Source organism: Lagenorhynchus albirostris, chromosome 20 (assembly GCF_949774975.1).
Source record: "Lagenorhynchus albirostris chromosome 20, mLagAlb1.1, whole genome shotgun sequence".
NCBI lineage: Eukaryota > Metazoa > Chordata > Mammalia > Artiodactyla > Delphinidae > Lagenorhynchus > Lagenorhynchus albirostris.
Genome location: NC_083114.1, coordinates 34322005 through 34349076, shown reverse-complemented (window position 1 = coordinate 34349076; position 27072 = coordinate 34322005). Strand labels below are relative to the sequence as shown.

Below are 27072 nucleotides of genomic sequence, written 5' to 3'. Positions count from 1 at the left end.
GCATTTCTAACACTTAAACCATCCTATTATAAACAAGAATATATTTTGTAGCTATTTGTATTAAACATTTAAAATCTTTTTGGTTCTCTGATTCTTTTGGCAAACATTTTTTAAATTTTATTTTTTATTTATTTTTGGCTGCCTTGGGTCTTCATTGCTGCGCGTGGGCTTTCTCTGTTTGTGGCGAGCAGGGGCTACTCTTCATTGCGATGCACGGGCTTCTTATTGCAGTGGCTTCTCTTGTTGCGGAGCACGGGCTCTAGGTGCGTGGGCTTCAGTAGTTGTGGCATGTGGGCTCAGTAGTTGTAGCTCCCGGGCTCTAGAGCGCAGGTTCAGTAGTTGTGGTGCACAGGCTTAGTTGCTCCGTGGCATGTGGGACCTTCCCAGACCAGGGCTCAAACCCATGTCCCCTGCATTGGCAGGCAGATTCCCAACCACTGGGCCACCAGGGAAGTCCCAAACATTTTTTTTAATTGAGATATTGTTGATGTACAATATTATATAAGTTTCAGGTGTACACCATCGTGATTCACAATTTTTAAAGGTTATACTGCATTTATAGTTATTATAAAATATTGGCTATATTCCTTGTGCTGTACAATATATTCTTGTGGCTTACTTATTTTATACATAGTCGTTTGTGCCTCTTAAACTCCTATTCCTATTTTGCCCCTCCCCGCTTCCTTCTCCCAACTGGTAACCGCTAGTTTGTTCTGTATATCTGTGAATCTGTTTCTTTGTTATATTCACAAGTTGGCGAACATTCTTAAAAGTACATACAAGCTGCAGCATGTCTTGGAAACTCAAGTTGTAAACTATAGCTATGTAGCAGGATGGCCAGCAGATGGAGACAGAGAACACAAAATGATTAAGACTCAGGGCTCTTACCAAAGCTGTGATTCTCAAGCTCGGGAGCTGCAGCACCTGGATTTCAGGTTGCTCTCGTTAGAGCAGTGTTTCTCAAACCTGGCTGCACGTTGGCATTACTTGGGGAACTTAAAAAAAAAATACCGATTCTGAGTTTAGTGGTCGGGGGTACTTTTGCCATTGGGAGGTTTAAAATCTGCACAAATGATTCTAATTACAGCAAAGTTTCAGACCCACTACTTTAGAACACACACCAACAGGCGGTCTCAAGCTGGCATGTTTCAGAATCACCTGGAGAACTTGTGAAAACAAGTACCCAGACTGTTGTAGTCTTCATTCTTTGGAGAACCAGTGCATATTGAAATGTTGATGTATTAACTTAAGACAGTTACATATATAATCAGGACTAAATCTGATATAGTCTCAGACTAGATTCTAATATATCAGAGTAACTTCAGGCATCAAATGTTTAAGAAAATTTTATAGGAGAAAAATTTTAATTGAGAAAACGCTAACTGTGAACTTAATTTTTCCCCTGGAAATGGAGAGATGCCCTGGGCCACCCCTAGCCTGTCTTGTGTAACACAAGAGCAAGGTTCCCAAGACTGGCCAGCAGGTTCCCTCGTCAGAGAAACATAGCCTATGCATGGTGTCAGGTTCCAGAAGTTTATAGTCGTGTTTGGTCATTCCATGGAAGGCATCAGGAAAAAGTAGAGCTGCTCAGGCAACCGGATTCCCAGCCTTCATGGTGCAGGCTCCCCCAATTTTTTTCCACTTTCTTTCACCAAAGTGTTTAAATTATTTTAATATTAAAACCATCATAGATTCATTTTCTAAATAACATTTATTGATTTTCCATATTATACAAGTAATGAATCTTCATTGTGGAACTTTAGGAAAAAACAAAACAATAAATATATGTAAGTAAGAATGACTTGAGATAATCACTATTATCATTTTGATATGTTTCATGATACATGTCTATGTGTATACACTGTGTGGACTCACACACTTCAGTTATGTGTGTGTGCACACGAACACTCTTCCAGATATATTGTGGGAAATTAGTCTATAAAATTGCGATCATAACCTGTATACTTTCTTGTAGCCTGCTACTTTACTTAACAATGTATCATGAGCACTAAATACTCTTCTAAAACATGACTTTAATGATTTGATAATAGTCCATAGTATCAGTATTCCATAATTTATCCAGTTCTCTATGGGACATGGTTTTCCAATTGTTTGTTGATTTATATGCACTCTTTCATAGATGTTAGAATTTTATCGGGATGTGTGATGTGAGGCAGAGGTGTAACTGTGTGCTTTCCCAAGCAGTCAGCCAGGTGTCTACACCACTGATGTAGTAATCATGCAATAAACAATTAAAACATACTTGGAAAACTATAAGACATTGATGAAAGAAATTGAAGATGATGCAGCAGATGGAAAGATATACCATGTTCATGGATTGGAAGGATTAATATTGTTAAAATGACGATGCTTCCCAAGGCAATCTACAGATTCAGTGCAATCCCTATCAAAATACCAATGACATTTTTCACAGAACTGGAACAAATAATTCTAAAATTTGTATGGAACCACAAAAAGACCCTGAATAGCCAAAATAATCTTAAGAAAGAAGAACAAAACAGGAGGTATCATGCTCCCTGATTTCAAACTATGCTACAAAGCTACAGTAATCAAAACAGTGTGGTACTGGCACAAAAGCAGGTACATAGATCAATGGAACCAAATAGACAGCCCAGAAATGAACCCACATTTATATGGGTAATTAATCTATGACAAAGGAGACCAGAATATACAATGGGGAAAAGACAGCCTCTTCAATAAATGGTGTTGGGAAAACTGGACAGCTACCTGCAAAGTAATCAAACTGGACTACTTTCTCACACCATGCAGAAAAACAAACTCAAAATAGATTAACGACTTAAATGTAAGACCTGAAACCATAAAACTTCTATAAGAAAATAAAGGCAATATTTTTTGGATATGTCTCCTCAGGCAAGGGAAACAAGAGCAAAAATAAACAAGTGGGATTACATCAAACTAAAAAGCTTTTACACAGCAAAGGAAGCTATCAACAAAATGAAAAGTCCACCTCCTGAAAGGGAGAAGATATTTGCAAACAATATATCTGACAAAGGGTTAATATCCAAAATATACAAAGAACTCATACAACTCAACATCATAGAAACAAACAACCCAATTTAAAAATGGGCAGAGGACCTGAATAGACATTTTTCCAAAAAAAGATATACAAGGCCAATAAACACACGAAAAGATGTTCAACACTACTAATCATCAGGGAAATGCAAATCAAAACCACAATGATATACCACCTCACACCTCTCAGAGTGGCTATCATCAAAAAGACAACAAATAACAAGAGTTGGCAAGGATGTAGAGAAAAGGGAACCTTCATTCACTGTTGGTGGGAGTGTAAATTGGTGCCACCGCTATGGAAAACAGTATGGAGATTTCTCAAAAAATCAATGGTTGTTGATCCTTTACATGAAGGGAGAATCACATATGGTGAAGTTCATGACGTGTACCTTTTGAGCTGAAATATGAACACTCATGAGCCTAGATGTAAAGAACATTTGCTCTTGGTCAGGGAGGGACTGGTCAGACCCGCACCAGCAGGAGGTGGTGAAGTTAGGTAACTGGCCCAAAGTGGCGGAGTGTGAGCTCTTTCCAGTAACAAGCCCACCTTACATACACAAACCCAAGTGTGTCCCATCACATGGGTTCAGATCGGAGTACCTTCAGGTCCCCACACTTTTGGAAAAAGTTTAGCAATATGTATCCCAAAAGCCTTAAAAATCTTCCCACCTAGGAATGCCACTTCTGGAATTATTGTAAGGAAACCATCCAAAATGCAGGCAACACCTACTGTATAGCACAGAGGACTCTACTCGATGCTCTGTAATAAGCTGTATGGGAAAAGCATCTAAAAAAGAGTGGAGGGCTTCCCTGGTGGCGCAGTGGTTGAGAGTCCGCCTGCCGATGCAGGGGACACGGATTCGTGCCCCGGTCCGGGAAGATGCCACATGCCGCGGAGCGGCTGGGCCCGTGAGCCATGGCCATTGAGCCTGCGCATCCGGAGCCTGTGCTCCGCAACGGGAGAGGCCACAACAGTGAGAGGCCCACATAGCACAAAAAAAAAAAAAAAAAAAGAGTGGATATATGTATATGTATATGTATAACTGATTCACTTTGCTGTACACCTGAAACTAACACAACATTGTAAATCAACTATACTCTAATAAAAATTAAACAAAGAAATAAAAAAAATGCAGGCAAATAGAGATTCATAAAGCTATCCATCACAACATTTTAATGGACAGAACTGGAAATAACCCAGATGTAAAACAGCTGGGCAATGGTTAAATCCACTATGGGACTTCTCTATGTTAAAGACCTTACAACCATTTAAAATGTTTATGAAGAGTTTTGAATGGTGTGGGGACACATTTATGTTATAATGTTAAGGAAATAAAATAGGCTACAAAAATTTAATGCATATGTTTTAATAACAGCTCTGTTGGTACACTAAGGAAGAAAAATTTTCCAATGTATTAGGAGTGGTTATTTCTGAGTAGAGAGACGAGTGATTTTTCATTCTATTCCATATATTTTAAAAAATATTTTGTCCTTTTATTCTACATGTTTTTGTGTAGTTCCAAGTTTTACACAAAGTGATCAGGAAAAAGTACACATTTATTTAAAAAGAAAACAAAAAGACCAAAAACTGAGTTACCCAGTAAATATAAATGGCATTATAAGCACTATTGTGGTGTCCAGAAGAACTTCCCCTATCTGAATGATGCCAGTTTGGACTGGGGAATGCCACCCACCAAACCCCAGGGACCACCTGCCCTATGTTGTAGTATCTGTGTAGAACACACATTATTCCTTAACAATTTTATAGAAACTAACTCAGTTTTTTAAACTTAACTACATGTATTTTAAGATAAAATTTTAACTACTCTAAAATTAAAAAATAATACCACTTTCTATTCATGAGACCTAACCATAAAAATAAATACAATAAAGCAAAACAAATTACCAAATTCTAGACTGGTAAAGATTCTGAGCTTGAGCCCTTTTTTCTCTCTGTTTAATAAAAAGTGGGGGCAGAGGGGAGAGTGTTGTCAGGGAGAAAGGGACAGATTAGCAAAGTTTTGAGAGTTACTAAAATGTTCTAGCTCATCAACAGACCCCATGAATCAGAAAGATTGGAAGATAATTGAAGTGATCTTCTCACTGGAGACTTTGATTTGTTTTTAATGATTTGCCCAGGTAGCACCCAAACTGCCCACTATACCACATCCTGGGGGAAGGTGCCAGACAGTATTCCTAGCACCAGTGGATCTCCCTCAGTCTGTGGCCATTTGTCCATCTGGTTTTAAGGTCAAGGACAGGCGTTCTACCATGAACGCCTTTCCATTCCTCTTACAATTCCAAAGTCCTACCTTGTTCAAGACTTTGGTGTTTCCATGCAGTACTCCAATGCCTTCCTCATTTATCTGCAACGCATGTTTCGTGGCTTATAAAGCCATAAACTTGCTGATACTGTGCCAGTTCTGATCTGAAACAGGCCAGGCAAGTTTAAAAGGGCGAAAAGATGCCACCAGTGCTCGGAAATGGCGGAGGCCAGATAAAACCTTAGGACACTTAAATTCACTCATTATGCAGAGAGGAAACTGAGGCCCAAGAGGAGGGTGGGACCGATGACCAGTGACAGAGTTGGGTTACATCCGGGTCCCCGAGTCCCAGTCCAGTGTCACCTCTCTGCTGCACTCCATCTGAAGTTTGCTCAGAACCAAAGTCACTGTTTGCTTTTATCATGAGAGGTTTGCTTACTTTGGAATCTCTTTCCAGCTGCAGGACCAGAAACTAAAATCAGAGACCAATAAAGAAGAGAAGGGTCCTCCTACAAGTGTTTCTCCTTGCTTCCTAATTAAATGTCAGTGACCTCACTTCTCCCTCTCCTGATTGACACCCAGCTGTGGGCTTGCTTGGCTCAAGGAAGAATCATGGATCTGTGAACTTTGGCAGAAGGTAGGGACCTCATCTCACTCAACCGACATCTAGAGAGACTCTCCATCTGCTAGTGTCCTGGTCCAGCTGCCTCACTCATAGAGGAGACTGAGTCCCAGAGAGGAAGGGTAACTTGCTTAGGGTCGCCCAGCTAGTAAGCAGCAGGGCTAGGCCTGGAATACAAGTCTTCTGCGTCCAAGGTCAGTGCTCACTTTTTTTAAAAAGTTTTTAAAATAAAATTCTCTTTTAAACTTGGACAAGGAGAACTGTAGCATCCATGGGACCCTAAATAAAATTCATTTGTTTAATGCATTCATTCAACAAATACTGATGAGTGGGATATGCCAATATATGATTGCCTGGCAGCACTAAGGAGCCATCAAGGTTTGAGGTCATGAATCTAAAGTGTGAGCTGCCAGCCTAGCTGAGCATTTTTCTCGAACTTCATTCAGGTACATGGGGTCAGGTGCTAAGTGAGCAGAGAGTCAGATCTAACCAGGGTTGTGATATTGCCAAAGGAGTGTGATAAGGGAAGGGGACAAGAATTGAGGGGATGTAAAGAAGTGAATACGATGAAAAATCATAGGATTTAAACGTGAATTTTATTATAAAAACTTTTTTTTTTTAATTTCACACAATGAATTTTGAAACCGAGTTGTGATGCACGTTCAGGTTGAGATGGTAATATTGTCATCTTTGTTTGGAAGCTGTCTTGAGAGTGTTTGCTTGGGCAGGTGCAACTTGGAGACAGTGGAGGCTCTGCTTGATTTAAATTGTTGTTTGAGCCAGTGCTCGACCTGAGAGCCTCAGGACTTTCCTTCCTCCGGAAGGAGCCTTTTGAGACAAATCTAGGGGCTGGTCAAAGCTCAGGAGCTGCAGCTCAACTTCTAAAGCCCTTTTATAGTGTTATTTGTATAAGTAAATAGTTGGCTTCCTATTTCAGGGAGGGACATATTTGTCCTCAAGGCTGCCTCGTGTCCTGGGCAACCACGGGGTGCTGGAAAACACAACTGATCCTCTCCTGACGTTGTTTTGAAATAGCAAGGGCAATTTGGACCCTTCCACCACAAAAATCAATTGTATCCTGAAGCTGAAATGCAAGCCACCCTGCGTCCCCCACTCAGTTTTGTATTCCGTCCATCCCCTACCTCACTGTAGCACTTACTAAGAATCTGGCCTCCTTTCCACTCATCATAGGAGCCCAGGCGGATGATCTGCATTACTTAGTTTTCATTGATGTCAGCGGTGGTAATGATTAAGTGGAAACACCCCACCCCATTCAAACGTCTCCCTCTTCCCTGCTGATCCCCATTGCGAGAGAAAGTGCAGTGTGCCTTCCAATATTCCTCCCAGAACTTGTGGCTGGAGTGCAAGTGAGGTGAAACAGTGGAAAGCAAGTCCTCTCGATTCCAGTCACACCACCACCTTCCAGCAGCTCCAAATGTCAGCCTCCTCCCCAGGTGGATGCAGCAGTCTTTGGAAAAACTCAATGGATATTTCACTACAGTTGGTACCAAACAATAACTGAAGGTATAAACAAAGCAGAAGTATATGCATATATAAAAGTGTACCAAGATGCATACTTCTGATGTGTTCTCTTTACGTAAATTGTAACCCAGGATAAAAATTTTAATAAAGCAGAATTCTAGAATCCTAACTAATGTAGGATCTAGGCATGGGGGCAATCAAGAATGCCGTTACCCACTTTAAGATCCCAATGTTCTGGGTTGCCTTTGACAAGAGGACATCAAAACAGTGAAGAATGATTGCTGATTGTTGTTTCAAAAACAGAACAATAAAAGGTAAGTCACCCCACCACCACACACACATACACTTGCCCTCACATTCTCAATCCCTAGAATAGATCTGAAAAAGAAAAGCCCAAGAAATTCCAAGCATGCATACCTCCTCAGATAAGACAGAAATGGAAGAAAACCAAACTTTTTAAAGTAAGCATTTTGATCTTCATGCAAACATGGAGTTAATCTTGGGACAGCTAAGCACAATTACACAGATGAATTCATTGTGTGAAATGGTCATTGAGCGTAGAGAATGTTAGTGCCAGTTCAGAGTCCAAGCTCTGTAGGGGTCATACCTGAATCTGCTGAGCTGAGCACATGGAAACCTCGGTGTGCATTCAGGCTTGACCACTCTTTTTAATTTATTTCAGAGCTGCTCACTGGGGTGGCTTCAGGAAATGCAAATAGAATGTCCATAGTGGTGTTTGAAGACTTCAGGGTTTTGATGCATGTTAAAATGAAAATATAAATAAAAATCTCTGTGCCTGTATTTACATGGATTAAAGTTGTTCTTAAGATTATGGTCTGGGGCTTCCCTGGTGGCCCAGTGGTTGAGAGTCCGCCTGCCGATGCAGGGGACACGGATTCGTGCCCCGGTCCGGGAAGATCCCACATGCCGCGGAGCGGCTGGGCCCGTGAGCCATGGCCGCTGAGCCTGCGCGTCTGGAGCCTGTGCTCCGCAACGGGAGAGGCCACAACAGTGAGAGGCCCACGTACCACAAAAAAAAAAAAAAAAAAAAGATTATGGTCTGATATTTATAATCCTTTACTCTTCCAACTGGTTTTTATTCAATTTTATGCATACAGAGAGGACACAAGCAAAGCACTAGATTGGGTGTGATGGTACCCAGGTTCTAGCTCCAGTTCTGTTTAAAGTCTCCAGGAATCCTGGGGTACTTCCTCCTTGACTCTGGGCCTTCACACTTATAAACTGAGGAGTTTGGACCACATGGTCCAGCTCTAGTTCTGAGGCTACAATTCAGTGGAATTTGGAAACACCATTTCACCTCCAGGATTTTATTTTGAGCAAACGAGAAATATTTTTACAATATAAAATGCATGTGACTCTACAGCCTGATGGGCCTACCAAACCCACAGACTTAGGGCCACAGTTGGAAAGAACTCAAGTCCCTGTTCCAACCAAGAGAAAATTCTAAACATCAGGTATCATCCTCCATGGTGAATGTGTAAAAGTCAGTACTACAAAGGAACTACGTTATTGAGATGATTCTCTCCCTGTTTATAACCATAAAATATTTGCACTGAAAGAGTCCTTAACAAGCATGGAGGCCCAGAGAGGTTAAGCAACTTGCCCAAGACACACAGGCAGCAGGAGGGAGTCAGGACCAAAATGTAGGTCTCCTCATTCCCAGCCTGGTCAGGACTCCTGCATGTGCCCTTCAGAGTTAGACAATTTCACCTTTAGAATTTTTCTTTCCGGGACTTCCCTGGTGGTCCAGTGGTTAAGAATCTGCCTTCCAACGCAGGGGACATGGGTTCGATCCCTGGTTGGGGAACTAAGATCCCACGTGCCACAGGGCAACTAAGCCTGCACACCACAGCGAAGGATCCCACATGCCGCAACGAAGATCCCATGTGCTACAACTAAGATCTGACACAGCCAAATAAATAAATTAATTTTTTAAAAAAGAATTTTTCTTTCCATATTCACCAGTACCCTTCACGGGGAATGGAAATGTTAATTTTTATTTTTTAGAGTTAATCTTGTTGAAATCCACTAGCGAAATGAATATTGATGAAAAATTCACAGTTGCCTAATCTTAGGACAGTTTCACAACAGAAATGATGAAGGTCTTTGTTCCAAGCTGTCCCTGCCTCATCACCAGAAGCAGAGGAACCAGGAGACAAGAGAAGGAAAGGGGATCCCAGGATTTCTCAGGCGCAAGCAGGAGCAACCTCAACTGCGGATGTGTGTGCTGACTTTCTAAGTCTGAATCAGAACAGGGTCCTGGCCTGCTGATGGAGCTTGGGCCTATGGAAAACAAGCTGGTCTTGGAATAAAAACCAAACCCAGGTATGTCCCACAATGTCCACTGATCTTGCATTTTTGGGAAAGACTCCCATTTCCAGCATTCTCAAATGCTTGAGCCACCAACACACGTCCCCCCCAAATCAAAGCTTATGCACAAGGCACCACACCTCTACTCGAATGCACTCGAATTTAGGGACCATATCTGCTACATGTCCACCAGGGAGAGGTGGCAGGGCCTGGGGGCAAGGGGAGGAATTGTCAGCTGAAGCTGATGGGAGTTACGCTGGTGGAAATAGCTCACAGCCAGGGGAGCCGAGTTTCACTGCTCTTGAGCTGTGTGACTTGGGCAGGAAACTTATCCTTTCTGTTTCCTCATCTGTTAGGTGGGGAGAATCATACCTCCTGAAGGCATCGTTAAGGGAATTGAAGGAGAAAACATGTTCCCTTCCTCTGTCCCTTTCCTTAGCAGGATCTCTACTGAGAGATGCTACCATTTACTGAGCACCCACTAGGTTGCTCAGCTAGTGGGTGCTCAGTAAGTTCAACTTATCTTTACAACTGAAAGTGTTTTCACACATGTCAGACATGGTAAGATATGGTACCCGAGGTAGGATGTCACTTTGACACCCAACACTCCCCCAACGCAAACCAGTATTACGGTCATTTGTGAAACAGCGGCATGGCACGTGGTTCACTTGTATATTCTCTGGTGTCTGTAAGATGAACTTCCCTCTTTCTCTTTTCCTTCCCAGTTCCCACTGTATTCCTAGCGCTGTCTCCTGTAGGTGATGCTTAGCCCTAACCCTTCTTACATAGGAAAAGCAGCTTCCCATATCTGAAAGAGGAGGGACCGCACTGGACTTGGTGAGACACCCTGTCTTCCAGCCCACATGTCCCCTTCTCACTTTCCCATACACACGGTCACCCACATAGCTCCTTCCATCCTCACACTGGTCACTGCTGGCCATCAACAAGGTTCAGGTGCAGAAAGAAGTGCCTGTCAGGGGTCAGCCTGGCTCTGCGACGCACTGTGTGACCTAAGCCAGTCCACATTCTCTCTCCGAGCCTCAGTTTCCCCACTGGTAAAAGGAAGGATCTGGATGAGGTGCCCCTCCAGGGCCACTCCAGCATGGCCTTCATGTGATGAGGGTTATCTTCCACCAGAAGATGCTTCTTTTCCCAGCTCCCAATGTATAAGGACTCCTCCACTCACTCTAGGTGGTTCAGACTTTGTTTAAAAAGGATCTCATTTTACCAGGTTTTTGAGGCCAAAATTATCCCAACGTCAGCGGCTAAAAGCAAATCAGATCAAAAAGCATCCATGTGCCTCATGTGAACACAATTTCTGCTTTGAACCTTCTGCCAAGTCTAGGGCTTATCAGCCAAAGTGTATGTGAATTACCATATGAAAGAACTCTCTTGGATCCTATTTAAAAGAAGCCTCTTTTCAATTTAGGTAAAAGAAACACCCAGTCCTCCAGAAAATACATATAAATTTTTGTCTAAATGTCCAAACAGAGTTATGGCCACAGAAGATGTAATTATCTCCTTCTGGGATAAAGGAATCTTCCAGCTACGAGGGAGGACCAAGAAGTCAGAACGTCCTGCTCGAGACGGCAGCAAGGCCACCACAGAAGGTTGTCCACATTGTTCACTGCACAAGGTGCTCCACTGTTGAGAGGGGAGGGACGTTGGAGCAGAGCCTGCCCTCCACTAGCCAAGCCACGTGCCCAGTACGAGATTACGTCAGGTCAAAGGGAGGCGCACCTCTTGGGAATTCAGCAATGGCAGCGTTGATGCTAGCAGACAGCCTCCAGCCTGGAGAAATAGGCCTTTCCTCTGCTTAGAATACATCATCTTCCAGAGGCTCATGGCAAGAGGAGACTGCAGAAAAGCAGAAGTGAAGGTGGGGTCCTGGGGTGGGTGTGAGGAGAAGCTCCTTCTGGAGACCATCTTAGTGTCTGGAGGGGCATGGACCCCCAATGCCTCGCAGTCGGCTTCCAAAAGAGCACTTGAAAGAACCCAGTGAGACTGCTCCCCACTACCCCTGTCCTCCACTAACCCTCATTTAGGGCTCAGCCCAGGCTTCCCTGACCTCCCAGCTGATGCCAGAGTCCCTGGTGTAAGTTCTCAGAACAGCTTTGTTTTTCCTCTATAAGGTTCATGTGGCACTTTGCAATAAGATGTGTGTAAGTAGTTTGATTCACCTCTGTCTCCCCGGCCAGACCGTCAGCTGTACGAGGCAGACTGTGTTGGGCTTTGCTCTTGGATCGCCAGCGCAGCGTCCGGGGCACAAAGCAGGAACAGAAAAAGGATGGAAATTGTGTGAATGAAAGGGCAGGGGTCTTGCACTTTTGCAGCCCTTCCTGTTTGGGCTCAGAGACATGCAGTCTCCATGACCTAAGCCCTGTGCCCAGGCCTAGGGGACAGAGACTAGAGAAGATACACCCAACCCTGGCCTGGCATCCAAAACACACATGAAGACCAATAAAAATACAGCTTTACAAGTTCACCCCAAGAGACTTGGGCATCTAGGATTTGTATGTTTAACAAGGTGCCCCAGGTGATGCCAAGCTGCCTGTTAGGGTTGAGAATCCACAGGTGTTGTTGCCAATAGGTGTAAGGAACCGAAGATACCAAAGCGCAGGAGCCGAGGGCCCACCTGAAGGCTCACGGAAGGTTTTCTGGTGGAAATGACACCTCAGCCAGGTCTTGATCAAAGTGAGTGACATGGAGAAAGGAGAGAAAGGCTTCTGGGTCAAAGGAACAGCATGAACAAAAACAGAGACCGGAGACCGCGTGAGGCACGCTCATGGGTAAGGGCAGTGGGATTGAACCAAAATGACAAGAGTTTGGCTGCTGGTAGAAAACCAAGCACAAATCACCCACTACTTAACTGGGCTCCCAGAAACTTCTGGGTGGGGAGCCCACATTTCAGCAACCCACAGAGAAGTTCTTCTGCACCTTTTTTTTTTTTTTTTGCGGTACGCGGGCCTCTCACTGCTGTGGCCTCTCACTGCTGTGGCCTCTCCCGTTGCGCAGCACAGGCTCCGGACGCGCAGGCTCAGCGGCCATGGCTCACGGGCCCAGCTGCTCCGCGGCATGTGGGATCTTCCCGGACCGGGGCACGAACAGGGTCCTGGCCTGCTGGGAAAGAAGTCCTGGGAAAGACTCCCATTTCCAGCATTCTCAAATGCTGGAAGACTCTCAACCACTGCACCACCAGGGAAGCCCTGCACCCTCTTTTAATGCAGGCCCCATTCCTATTTTTGGTTCCATTTACCTTCTTTTCTTATCTTCTTTCTCTATGGAGACTGTGGCCTTATAGAATAGCCTTCTGAGCTCAGTGCCATGAAGGAGGTATTGCCAGGGCCTTCCTTGATAAATAGGCTTGACTTAAGAACTCCAAGTTGTCCTGGCTAGAAATAAGAGATTGCTGAAGCTGACAAAATGGCGGCATCTGCAGCCTACAGCTATGGCCATGGGTGTCCAGTATGGCAACAAAGGGTCATCTTACTTGATAAAGAAGTGATGACTGGAGCATGAGGGTCAGGCCGCAGGGGGACCTGCACATCATGATTCACCTGTCTCTCCTGGACCCAGAATGGGGGTGGTGGGCTAAGACTGGAAATGATGGAGGGGATGCACATGGGATGGGAGGGCAGACCCTCAATGACCTGCCTTTCCTGGAGTGGCCGCAGTCCACGAGCCGGGGGCTTCAGGCTGTAGGAACCATCTCTCGCCCCCACCCTGGGCTCCCATCCATCCTTCCACATCTTTCCACTGCCTCCTCTCTCCTCACTCGTTCCGTCCTCTTCTCCCCTCCTGCACGGTTTGGTCCACGGGCCTCGGCTGGGCTGGCAGGCACGTGCTCCCCCTTAAGTGGACTTTTTAAACTGGACTTTTCTACTGAGGCTGGCTGTTGCCTGGACAGGTTTTCTAAGACCCGCGAATATGCTGCAGAGAGGAAGGGAGAGTCCTGGGCACATTTCCCCCCACTTTGGAGGGAAAGGGAGGTGGCCCGTAGGAACCGGTGTGGATCTGAAGTTCTCAGCGTCCGCGCCAAGCTGTGGAGCAGGCGTCTTCTGAGAAATGCCCATGCCACAGTTCAGTGCCGCCCCACCGGAGCCTGAACTATCTTGTCTGCTGTCCAGTTACAAATTAATCTCTCGGCATCAGTGATTAACTTACTCGAGCCACAGGAGCTGCTGAACCAAAACAGCCCCTTGGGGTGAAGAGTGTCCAGCGTCGTGCGGTGTGTAGCTCTGCCTGTGACCCTCCTCACTCTGGGCCTTGTGCTGTGTCAGCAGGGGAACCGGGAGGCCAGGGTCCCACTCTGGGCACTGCTGCTCTGGAACGCTCCCCCAGCCCCTCAAAGTGGAGATCCGCACAGCAAAGGGCTGGGGTTGGTTTGTCCAGTATGTTTGTCTGCAAGGAAGGTTTTTAAAATGGGGTTGGGGTGGGTATATCCTCTGGAGACAAATGCCACCCGAATACAACAGGCTGGGACTGATATGGAAGAATGGGGAGCCAAACTTAGGGATTTGACGGATGTTCAGGGAACTTACGGGTCATCTCTTAGAGTATAAACCGTCACAGTGGGAAGAGGCCCTGGAGATCATCAGTCGCAACTTGCTAATCCTACAGACACCAAGAGAGAGGGCTTGACTCACCAAAGGTCCCACTTTAGAGCCAACAGGAGAGAAAGAACACATGTCAAGCTGTGTGTGTTTGTCAGATGAAGGCTCATTTCTTCACCACCGTGAGGATAGGCAGCATACCACTCTCTTTGGAGAAAAGACCAGGGAATCCTTCCATACAGCACTTGTACCATTTGAAGGTCTCCAAAGTAAAGTTTCCCTGGTTTTTCTGAATAATCCTGAAAAATCTGGTCTCACTTCTTAGTTCCAGGGCTTTTCAGCAATTTAAAAATGATGGCTTTATTCACCTCAGTGGTCATCCCCAGAAAACCCATAATCCCCGTCTAACCATGAGAAAAACATCAGACAAACCCCAACTTAGGGCCATTCTATCAAGAACCTGACCAGTCCTCCAAACCGTCAAGGTCATCAGAAACAGGGGAAGCCTGAGACACCATCACAGGTCGGAGGGGCCTAAGGAGACAACGATAATTGAATGCAATGAAGTGTCCTGGATGGGATCCTGGGACAGGAAAAGGACGTTAGGGAAAAAGTAGTGAAATCTGAATAAAGTGTAGAGTTGAGTTAATAGGAAGGTAACAGTGCTGGCTCCTTAGTTGGAACAAATGTACCACAGTAGGTAAGATGTTAACAATGGGGGAAACTGGGGGATGGACGTATGGGAATTCTCTACTATCTCAGCAACTTTTCTATACATCTAAAACTTTTAAAATAAGGCATTTATTTAAAAATTTTTAAATAGTGCCTTTTGATTTACCTCAGACTGGAACATTTATGAGATGTTTAATCACAGTGCCCATAACGTGGTAGGTGTGGAATAACAAGCATCTGAGAGAGGAAAGCAGGAACAGGGAGGGAGGGATGGACAGAGGAGAGACAGAGCAAGAAGACAAGGTGACACAGAGGAGGAAGACATCAAGGTACAAACTACAAAAGTAACTGTAACCATCCAGCCACCAATGACTGCACAAACAGAAGGTGGTACATTCAGAGTGGAGTATTATTGGCCATAAAAACGAATGGAGCCCTGATCATTGCTACACTGTGGATACACCTTGGAAATATCACACTGAGTGAAAAAAGCCAGACACAGAAGGCCACATTACTGCATGATCCCATTTATGTGAAATGTCTAGAAAAGGCAAAACCACAGGACAGAAAGTAGATTAGTGGTTTCCAGGGATTGGGGGCAGGGGAGGTGGCAAATGACTGCTAATGGGCAAGGAGTTTATCGCGGGACTGATGAAAATGATCTGCGATTAGATGGTGGCGATGGCTGCACAACCTTGTGAATATACTAAAACCACTGAACTGTCCCCTTTAAAAGGGTGAATTTTATGGTGTGAATTACATAATAAACTAAAACATAAAATGAAAATGTTAAAAAGTCAATACAACTTAGTCTCTTCCTTCAAGGAGCTCCCGGTGTGCTGGGGGAGACTGTTTCGGTCCAGGCAAATGTAAGCGTTTCCCCTTGTCTATAAGCTGCACGGGACAGGAGCTGTGATAGTTTTGTTTACTACTGATCCCAGCACCCAGCACAGTGCCTGGCCCCTAACAGGCTCTCAAGAAGTACTTACTGAATGAAAGATTGAGTGTGTGAAGTCCTACAACGGTTACAAGGTCACAGAGGAGACGCTAAAGGTGCTCAGAAAATCCACAGGCTGTGACGTGGACAAGGTTGACCGTCCCAGGACACCATAAAGATTTTCAAAGCCCTCCCCTGTGACTAATCCATGTGACCCTGACTCACCAAGCGAAGTCTGACAAAGGCGCCTCCTTCCAGCCCACTGCCTACTCCTTCTCCCTGGGACCCCTTCCTCTGGATACCACAGACTTGCAGAAGCCTGATCCGGTCTAGACCAGCTCTGCTCTGCTCAAGGAGCTCACAGTTTAGAGAAAGAGGTGTATATGCACACACTCTGCTTCTGAGAAGGAGAACAGAGGCCAGTGCCAATGGCAGTAGAGGGAGCAGTTCATGAGCCTGGGGCAGAGGCAGGTCCCCAAAGGCTTCCCAGAGGAGGTGACATTTCAGCATGGGGGGCCTTGAAACACGAGGAATGGATTGATTCTGAAACATGGTTTCTGGGTCGGTATATCTCCACTCTACCTTTCACAAATGGTTGTTTTCCTGTTCCTCCTTCCAAGGAGGGCTTCATAGATCCTTAGAGATAGCCTTTAATATCATCACCAAAGCCCCCATAAGACCCCCAACGTGACTCAGCTACCCAAAGGTAAGTGCCACAAAAAATGAAAACTGCCTTTTGACTTTCTTGAGCCAGCCAGAAGGAAGTGAATATCTTTGAAAGTCTGGTTTCAAGTGCCTTAATACTGGGCGGCTGAGCCTGGCAGTGGAGTGTCATTGACATGTGAGTGACTTGGCAGACCGCTCTCCGTCACAAGCCCGACCAGCGGGGAAGGAAATCTGCAGAACTATGCACTGTAGTCTTGGCAGAATATCAGAGCCGGAGGAGCACAGGATTTACAGTCAGACAAAGCTGGGTGTGAAAAACAGCCGTGCCGCTCACCAGCTGTGTCCTCTTAGGAAAAACCCGAGTGAACTTTTTGGCCAACCTAGTACAAATCCGGAGCTCAGTTTGCTCGTGTGTAATATGGCGATATAGTCCCCAGCCACCTTGGGTTGCTCTGAGAGTTAAAAAGGATAGTGTGTGCAAAGCATCCTGGTCAATAAAAGTCCCTCAACAAATTGCAGGTATTATTTTTCATTGTTTATACAATTATGTTATATAGAGACACCTTGTCAATGTGGAGGGTATTTGAAAAATTTCCATCCCCAAACTCCCTCTCACCTTCCAGTTTATTCTAAAACCTATTCAAAGAACAGACTGAGCTCTGGAATTTTCTCCTGGGCTAAACTGCCAATGGAGTTTCTATACCGTTTCATAGTGAGTATTTATGATGAAATTACAGAACCACAGACACTGAATTGGAGACAGGGAAGCTCCTCTGCTCCTCCTCTTTTAGCCTTGCCTGTAAAACAAAAACACAAACACAGCCTCAGTGGATATGCTGAGGATGAGAGGTTTCGTCCATAAAATATCTCAAGTTTTAAGGTGAAATCTGATTTCAGTGACCATCTCTTATTGTCTTCAGCATTGCCTATTGCACTCCTTTAAAGTAATACCATGTGGTTGTATAAACTCACATGATTTAAACAGGAGAAAAAGAGAAGGAGAAAGGGGAGGGGGAGGGAGGGGGAGGGAGGGGGAGGGAGGGGGAGGGAGAGAAAGAGGAGGAAGGGGGAAAGGACAGGCATTGGTGCTTTTAAAAACACCCCAGGTGATTGCAATGTGCAGCCAGAGGCCCATTGGATGGGGCCAATTCCCTTTGGCACCTACCCTATACCCTCTTGGTAAAATAGTAAACAGGAAATACTTGCTTCCTCAAGTCTCCGTACAGGCCTGGTTGGGTTTAATAAAATTGCACCAGCCTGACATTTATTGTACTTGATGGATATGGCTGGATGCCACACGCTTATTGTGAAGCATCACCAGGAACGCTGGGAACCACAACAGATCAAGGACAAGGCTGTGTATTTGCCTTTAGGTGTTAATGGAGGAGCCCAAGGCCTCAGCCCAGTGAGGGTTGCTGTTTAAACACTGGCTGATCTACCAGGGATTTCAGATATTCACTGGTTACTCTAAGCTGTTGACCTGATCACAGACACCACATCCAAAGAAGTAAGTCAAAAAAATTTTTTTAAGAATTTTTAAAATTAAAGCCTAGTTGTTTCTTTTCAGCTTTCTGGATTGCTGCTTTCAAGTTGTTTCTTGGGGACGGTTCTTGGTTTCCTCTTTGTTCATGTAACCACTAGATGGTGCACATTACAAAATATTAGCCTGGAAGCAGGGCTGCATTTATCATTTTTGCAGTGACCAGAAGGGAATCAGAGGTAAGGTTGCCAGATTTAGCAAATAAAAATAGAAGACTCCCAGTTAAACTTGAATTTCAGGTAAACAAATATTGCATGGGACACACTTACACTAAAAAATTATTCATTGTTTCTCTGAAATTGAAATTTAACTGGATTGCCTGTATTTTACCTGGCCATCTTAATCAGAAGGGACTTCAGGGAGTAAGTAGATAATTTGTGGCTCTCAGCTTTGTCAGATACTAGAATTTTTGGTGGCATACCTGAAGGGATCAAGAGATTCAAAGCAACATGAAACAAGCCAGCAATTATTACAACACAATCTCAACACCTATAGTGTGACACTCTCTTCAGGGTCCAAAGCCCTAATGGTTAACCCTCAGCTCCCTGATTTGCCCCATGTCATTGTATGCATCCAGCTGTTCCTGCCCTGTCACACCTCTCATGTAATCAAGGCAAACTTCTGGAATACTCCAGCAAAGTCCGTTGCTTTCTTTGGCTTGAATGCAGCCTTACCCTATGCCTCCTAGCTTTTAAATTAAGTTGGACCTACATTACTTTGAGGCACACAATCTCAGTGTTCAATTTGACAGAGAATGGTGTTTGTCATTTGTAAGAAAAGCAAGTTTTACACGTTGAACAATTTGGCGGCAAACATGAAAAGTTTAGTGCCCATAGCAGACCTCCCTTGGCCAGCCTCAAGTTTGATGCCTCATCGAGAAGAAAGCAGGCACTTTACCTGCATTCTGAGTTCTTTCTTGACACAAATTGGCCAATCTCCCTGCTTGACCACAAGCTTTCTACAGGCAGGGACCATCTTTATAGCATCCTGCATAGAGAAAAGCTGAAGGGCAACCTTGAATACACATGCACTTGAAGTCCCCTGAATCACTGTTGCACTCAATGCACTTTCCAGACAGACTGGTTGTCCCAGTTGTGTAATCCAAGCTGTGGTCCACCCGGTCTCCCTGCACAGCAATTGGGTCCCTGCAAAGAAGAAAGAAGGAAGGAAATGGAGAAGTTAGAGTTTGCAAAAGTGAACCTTAAAGGCTACCCAGCTACAGCCCACTCTGATATCTGACTGTTCTCTGCTGAGGGGGAGAGGAAGAGCTGATGGTCAGAAATCTGTCTCAAACCCACTCTTAGGATCTAGTTTCTTCCCTTGCAAGATGATTGCTTGCAGGAGTAGATACATGGGAGAGTATATAGGTGACATAAGCCATCCTTTTTTTCCCATCACCCCCCCCAACACTTCCCTAGATCTGTTTCCTTTGAACAGCTTTATTGAGATACAATTCACATATTTAAAGTATACAATTCAATGGTTTTTAATATATTCACAAAGTTGTATAACCATCATCACAATCACTATTAGAATATTCTCATCACCCCAGAAAGAAACCCCCTACCCATTAGCAGTCTCTCACCACTGCTCCCACTTCCCACCCCCAGCCCTAAGCAACCATTAATCTACTTTCTGTCTCTACAAATTGACCTGCTCTGGACATTTCATATAAGGGGAGTCATATAATGTGTGGTCTTTTGTGTTGGTTTCTTTCACTTAGCATAGTGTCCTCAAGGTTCCTCCATGTTGTAGCATGTGTTAGTACTTCATTCCTTTTTCTGCTTTTATTTTATTTATCCATTCATCCATTGATGGGCATTCGGGTTGTTTCCACTTTGGGGCTATTGTGAATAATGCTGCTATGACCCTTCATGTACCAGTTCACAATCCATTCTTGACTCTGCTCCAGATCTTGTGAAACATTGAGAACGGTCAACTCTCTCTTGTTTCTAGAAACTCATTCAAAGTAGAGCAGTCCCATGGAGATGTTGCCTCCACCATAAGAACAAAAAGAGAATATTCATTTAACTGGAGGAGAGGGGACCCCCGGGGGCCAGGGACCTCTTCTTGGTAGATTCCTGACAACTTATGTGAGCTCATGGGCTCTGAGAAGTTTGGAGAAGATCATGAGGTTTTCCATCTGCAGAATGGGTACATGATCCCTTTGCTTCCTCCCAGCAGCCCCTCATTAAGACATCCACATCTAGTGAAATTTGGGTCCTAAAGTAACACCATATTTAAACAGCCTCATGGGAATGGTCAGACAGTGACATGTATGGGAGATATCCTGAATTCCTTAGGTCAACACATGGATAAGGGTGAACAGGAAAAGAGCCTGCATTTTTCAGATTTTCCTCACAACCCTCAGGGCATAAGCGTCCTGGAGAGGAAGCTGAGCACTCCTCCGGGGAGGGGAAAGGAGGAGTCAAGATTGACTGGAGTGAGTCACCCTTACTCCCCTGCTGAGAGGCTCCTCTGACCCCGGAACTCTGCCCATCTTCCTGGATTAATTCCACACACCTTACTGAGCACCTTCTGTGTGCCAGGTGCTGCAAATAAAAATGCCATATCGCTTGGCAAGTGAGGAAACTGAGACTCGAGTTCCCAAGAAAACATAGCAAGTGATGCAGCAGAAATTTTAACAGAAGCAAGCTGACTACAGGGAAGCCATTACAGAAACTTCAACAATGATGAAAATGCAATGATTAAAATAATCTCCTACTCTCAAGGAGACTATAGTGAGGAGAACAGTAAATAAACAAAAAATTAAATAGACACAGATTTGTACCACAGGTGAGTAACACAGAGAAACCCTGGGGTAAAACCGAGGGGACTTAAACCAGTGGTGGGAGGAGGGGAACACAAGGTGGTCAAGGAAGTTCCCCCCAAGATAATGAGGTTTGAGAAACAAGGACGAATCTACCAGGGAAAGGAGGGGAAGAAGGGTTTCCTTGCAGAGAGAGAGCAGCAGATACAAAGGCTCCAAAGTGGCAAATATTGGTAGCTGTAAGAAGTCTGTAAACAGTCAATGATTGGAGCAGAGGGTATGAGCAGCCATCCAGCTTGGTGAGTGATGGGCAGGGGTCGATAACAAAGGGACTTTCCTATCACACCGGAAGTTGGATTTTATTCTGAAACTTATGGGAAACCATTGGAGGGTTTTATACTGAGGTGGGGAGGGAATCTAGAACTGTACCAAGTTTACTTGGGCAACATTGTGGATCACAGATTGGAAGGGGCACAGGCAGAAGCTACAAATACTCACAAACCTTTTTCAAAGCTGCTGGGGTCTGCAGAGTGTTCTCCAGGGAAGTCGCCCTGCTCTCACGGTGGGGTGTCCCTCCATGGTCTTCCTGGGTCGGCTCCTGTCGTCCTCTTCTTGTCCTCACCTTGTTGGAGTAGACCTCTGTGTACAAATCCTAAGAAAACTTGTTTTATAGGTAAAATTTCTGAGTTCTTGTGAGTTTGAAATGTCTTTATTGTGCCCTCACTCTTTTTTTGTTTTTTTAAAAATTTTATTTATTTATTTGTTTATTTTTGGCTGTGTTGGGTCTTCGTTGCTGTGCGAGGGCTTTCTCCAGTTGCTGCGAGCAGGGGCCACTCTTCATCGCGGTGCGCGGGACTCTCACTGTCGCGGCCTCTCTTGTTGCGGAGCACAGGCTCCAGACGCGCAGGCTCAGTAGTTGTGGCTCAAGGGCCCAGTTGCTCCGCGGCATGTGGAATCCTTCCATACCAGGGCTCAAACCCGTGTCCCCTGCACTGGCAGGCGGATTCTCAACCACTGCGCCGCCAGGGAAGCCCGCGCCCTTACTCTTTCCCTCAGAACTTTTAGGCATTGCTCCACTGTCTCGTGATGATTGCAGTCTGTTTCTTTCCTTTGATCTCACACTCGAAAGAGTGAGCTTGTGCTTCTCATCCTCTTGAGCATTATACTTCTGGTAGAGCATTATACGCTCTACCAGCCTTCTTGTCGTTCCTTGCACATATCAAGCCACCTACGACTTGTTCCCTCTTCCTGGAATTTTCTCCCCAACTCTGCTCATGGCTGGCATCATTTCATTAATCAGGTCTGACCTCAAATGTCAGCTCTGAGAGGCCTTCCCTTACAAACCTAGCTAAACTAGCAAATACTAGATGTGCAAAAAAGATTTATCAAATTAATTTAAAATGATTAATTAATTAGTTGATTCTAACTAGGATTCTGTGGGAATATTTTAGAAAGGAGCTAAGTGTTTGGACTAGGCCACATTTGCAATCTAATTCATTTTCAGTTGGCTATGTATATGGGAAAAAAATGAATCTCTAAGTCCTACCTCATACAATACAGAAAAACTTATTCAGGTGGCTTATAAATCTAAATATAAAAGAAAAACTGATAAATATTCTAGAATAAAACAAACTGTCTTCATGGCCTTGGAGGATTCTTTTCTTTCTTTTAATTATATTTTTATTTTTGTCTGTGTTGGGTCTTCGTTGCTGAGCGTGGGCTTTCTCTAGTTGCGGTGAGCAGGGGCTACTCTTTGTTGCGGTGCGTGGTCTTCTCACTGTGGTGGCTTCTCTTGTTGTGGAGCACGGGTTCTAGGTGCACGGGCTTCAGTAGCTGTAGCACGAGTGCTCAGTAGTTGTGGCTCACGGGCTCTAGAGCGCAGGCTCAGTAGTTGTGGCGCACGGGCTTAGTTGCTCTGCGGCATGTGGGATCTTCCCGGACCAGGGCTCTAACCCATGTCCCCTGCTTTGGCAGGTGGATTCTTAACCACTGCACCACCAGGGAAGTCCCTTGGAGGATTCTTAAACAGGACACAAAAAGTACTAACCATTAAAATAAAACAATAAACTGGACTAGATTAAAATTTAAAACTTCTATTCATTAAAAGACACCATTAAGAGAGTGAAAAGGCAAGTGAGAAAAGATATTTGCGATATACAATACACAAAGGACTCATCTTTAGAATGTACAAAGAACTTTCACATTTAATAAGAAAAAAGGAAGACAACTCAATAGAAAAATGGGCAAAAGGCTTGAACAGGCACTGCACTAAAGAAGTTACCCAAGTGGCCAATAAACAAAAATAATGCTCAATTTCACTATTCATCAAAGAAATGCAAACTAAAACATAATGCAATACCACTATGCGTTCAGTCTTAGTCTGTTCGGGCTGCGGTAACAAAATACCATAGACTGAGTGGCTAATAAACCACAGAAGTGTTTTTCTCACAGTTCTGGAGGCTGGGAAGTCCCACAATGTAGGCACAGATTTGGTACCTGATGAGGACCCACTTTCTGGTCCATAGACTGTGCTTTCCAGCTCTAACCTCACATGATGGAAGAGAAGAAGAATATCTCTGGGGCCTCTTTTATAAGGGCACTAATCCCATTCATGAGCACTCTGCCCCCATGACCTAATCACCTCCTAACGGCCCCACCTCTAAACACCATCAAACTGGGGGATTAGGTTTCAACATATGAATTTTGGGGAGACACAAACATTCAGACCATAGCACTTACCAAAATGGCTAAAATGAAAAAGAGAAATGATACCAAATGTGGGCAAGTGTGTGGAGTTTCTCAGGCTCTCATAGTCTGTGGTGGTTATGTATACTTATCAACCCCTTTGTAAATAGCCACTAAAGCTAAGCACATGCATATCCTTTGACTTAGCAATTTCACTCCTGGGTAAATACCCAGGGGAATTGTGTATATATGTCCTTTTGATGATGTTCATCAAAACATATTTACCAAAAGAATGCTCACAGCAGAACTATTAGTAATAGCCTAAAATGGGAAACTACCAAAATATCCCTCAACAGTAGAATGGATAAATAAACTGTGACATAGTCATAAAATGGAATACTATTTAGCAATAAAATGTGAAAATTAATAAAGGGAAACCTCACAAAAGTGGAGTCAGGAAGCCAGAAGGGGAGGCTTCACCTACATACCTCTCCACGTCAATACAGATCCCAACAGGAAGGGGTGTATTTTGCATCTTCAGCAGGAAGTTGACACTAATTTACTACCACCAGCAGGAGAAGGAAAGATTTTCTCCTTGACTGGCAACAGCTCTGCCAGTGAGAGATTGTCACAGCCCAGCCAATGAAAAGCCATTATACTTTGAACTCCCAGTTTCCTCCAATGGACTTTTTGTTTATAACAGACCCCTCCCAGCTTCCCCCTTTTCCTCTATAAAAGAGTTTCCTCTGCTTTATTGGACTTGCATGTGGTTTGCCATAGTTACATGTCCCAAATGGCAATTCTTTGCTGCTCTTGAATAAACCTGTTTTGCTGGTAAAATAACTAGCTGTTTTATTGTTTTACGTTAACAGAGAATAAATGAACTATTGTTATGTGTGAAATATGAATGAACCCCTTAAACATATACTTAGTAAAAGAAGCAATACACCAAAGATTTTATATTCTATGATTCCCTTTATAAAAAATTCAAAAACAGGCAAAATATATTAGTTATCATTGCTTTCTGTTGGGGTGGGTGGATAGTAAGGGACTGGATAAAACTGGGAGAGGGCACCGAGGGGATTCCTGGGATGCTGGTAACGTTTTAGCTTTTGATCTAGGTGCTGGTTACATAGCTGTATTCACTTTGTACAAATTCACCAATCTGTACATTTATGATTTGTTCAGTTTCCTCTATATATGTTATATATCAATTAAAACTTTGCTAAAGAATTGTTGTAGGGATTAGATAAGATAATAAATTAAAGAACTCAGTTCAGTGCCTATGACATGCACCTGTTAATTTTTTTTTTTAATTAGCAGTAACTATTTATTTATTTATTTTGGCTGTGTTGGGTCTTCGTTGCTGTGCGCTCGCTTTCTCTAGTTGCAGTGAGCAGGGGCTACTCTTGGCTGCGGTGCGTGGGCTTCTCATTGCAGTGGCTTCTCTTGTTGCAGAGCCCGGGCTATAGGCACGCGGGCTTCAGTGGTTGTGGTGCACGGGCTCAGTAGTAGTGGCTCACGGGCTCTAGAGCTCAGGCTCAGTAGTTGTGGCACATGGGCTTAGTTGCTCCGTGGCACGTAGGATCTTCCTGGACCAGGAATCGAACCCGTGTCCCCTGCATTGGCAGGCGGATTCTAACCACTGTGCCACCAGGGAAGTCCTCACCCATTAAATGTTAATTGTTAAATTTCATAGTATAAATAGTGACCAGTGACCATGATGAACCAAAGTGAGACACTCATTTAGCAGTATAAAAAGTAAATTTTAAAAAAATGGGCTCTACCCATTAAGATGGCCATAATCAAAAACAAATACAAACAAAGCTAGAAGATAAGTGTTGGCAAGGATATGGAGAAATTGTAAACCTTGTGCAGTGCTGATGGGAATGTGAAATGGTGTAGCTACTGTGGAAAATGGATGGCAGTTCCTCAAAAAATCAAACATAAAATTAGCATATGATCCAGCAAGGCCACTTCAGAGTATACACTCAAAAGAATTGAAAGCTGGAACTTGAACAGATATTTGTACACTGAAGTTCAAAGCAGCATTATTCATAATACCCAAAAGGTGGAAACAACCCAGTATCCATCAACAGATGAATGGATAAACAAAATGTGGTGATACACACAATGGAATATTATTCAGCCTTAAGAAGGAATGAAGATAACAAAAGAACAAATATTGTTACTAAAAAATAAAATCCTCTCCCCACTGCTCTGCAATATTATCTTTGTCATAACTTAATAAATTAAGTGACCTATATGTGTTGGTCTGGTTTTAGACTATTCTATTCTATTAGTCTATTTGTCAATCCTTGAGCCAAAATACCACACTGTCTGAGTTACTGTAGATTTACAATCGGGCATGTTACATGGTAGTGTGATCCTTCCTGCTCTGTTCTTCTTCAAGATTGTCTTAGCTATTCTTGGCTCTTTGTATTCCATATATATTTCAGACTCACTCTGCTTATCAATTTCCATTTTAAAATGCTGGCTGGAATTCTGATTGGAATTGCATTGAATGTATTAATCAATGAGAGAATAGCAACCCTTTGAACTAGGAACTATTATTATCCCCATTATAGAGATGAGAAAACTGAGGTTTGGAGAGCTTAAGTAACTTGCCCAAGATCACATGGCTGGAATTTAAACCGAATGCTGCACTTTTCCATGTCTGACTTAAGAGCCTTCACATTGAACCATGCCTTCCAAGTAGACTGAAGTATTTCTACTACTTGTATCACCACACATATATTAAGCCTCTGAGGACAGAGATTATATCATCCATGTTTGTATCTCCTTAGCTCCTAGACAGTGCCCAGGAATAAGAAACTGCTCAGTAAATATCTATTAAGTGATTTGTTAAATGAGTGAATAAGTAAGAGAGTGAATCACTAGCTTCTGAGAGCATAATTATATGCTGACAGCTAAATACATTTGTATTTGTCCCTTAGATACAAACATCTGAAATAAACAAATAAACATCAGTCGAAGCAAATTTTTTTTGTTACATTTTAACCCCTGAGAGCCTGAGTCTTACCACAATAACTCAGATCCAATGTAGAATTTTGTCCCTGAAGATGACATCAAAGGATAAGTGTTGGTTGGGAGCAGTCATGTTCCTTGACATTCACCTAACTGCCATTTGATTTCCTCTAAGCCTCTGTCCAACTTGTTCTCATTTTGATCCAACTGTTATGACTGAATTGGAATAACAGCTGCAGTGCCATATGATTGACGTTGCTAGGTACAAGGGGAGCTTGTTGGATTTGGACTGCTCTGCATCACTTCTCCTCCCTAACATCACCCTAGTTTCCTTTATTGGAATCATCTCTTCTGCACCAAGCGTAGTTTGGTGGATCCTACCTACTCCTAGCTATGAGGTGAGCAGGTGACCCAAGCTTGACCGATCTGATGTTTTTTCCCTGGGATTGGAATTTTCAGCAGAGAGCAAATAAGCAGGGAATGGCTGCAGCACCATCTCCACCTTGGC

At 43.8% G+C, this 27072-nt stretch overlaps 1 protein-coding gene across 9 annotated transcripts in view; it reads left to right on the top strand.

Moving 5' to 3' along the window:
* HEATR6 (HEAT repeat containing 6) overlaps nucleotides 1-27072 on the top strand; it is a 130617-nt gene that overhangs the window by 48944 nt on the left and 54601 nt on the right. For 4 of the 9 annotated variants that reach the window (XR_009537773.1, XR_009537778.1, XR_009537779.1 and 1 more), the window contains one exon: nucleotides 5776-8166. The gene's annotated coding sequence lies outside the window, so the exon portion shown is untranslated. Of the gene's footprint in view, nucleotides 1-1416; nucleotides 1679-5775; nucleotides 8167-17954; nucleotides 18089-27072 lie in introns of those variants that run through there. The other 5 variants (XR_009537776.1, XR_009537774.1, XR_009537777.1 and 2 more) reach the window with 5 other exon arrangements.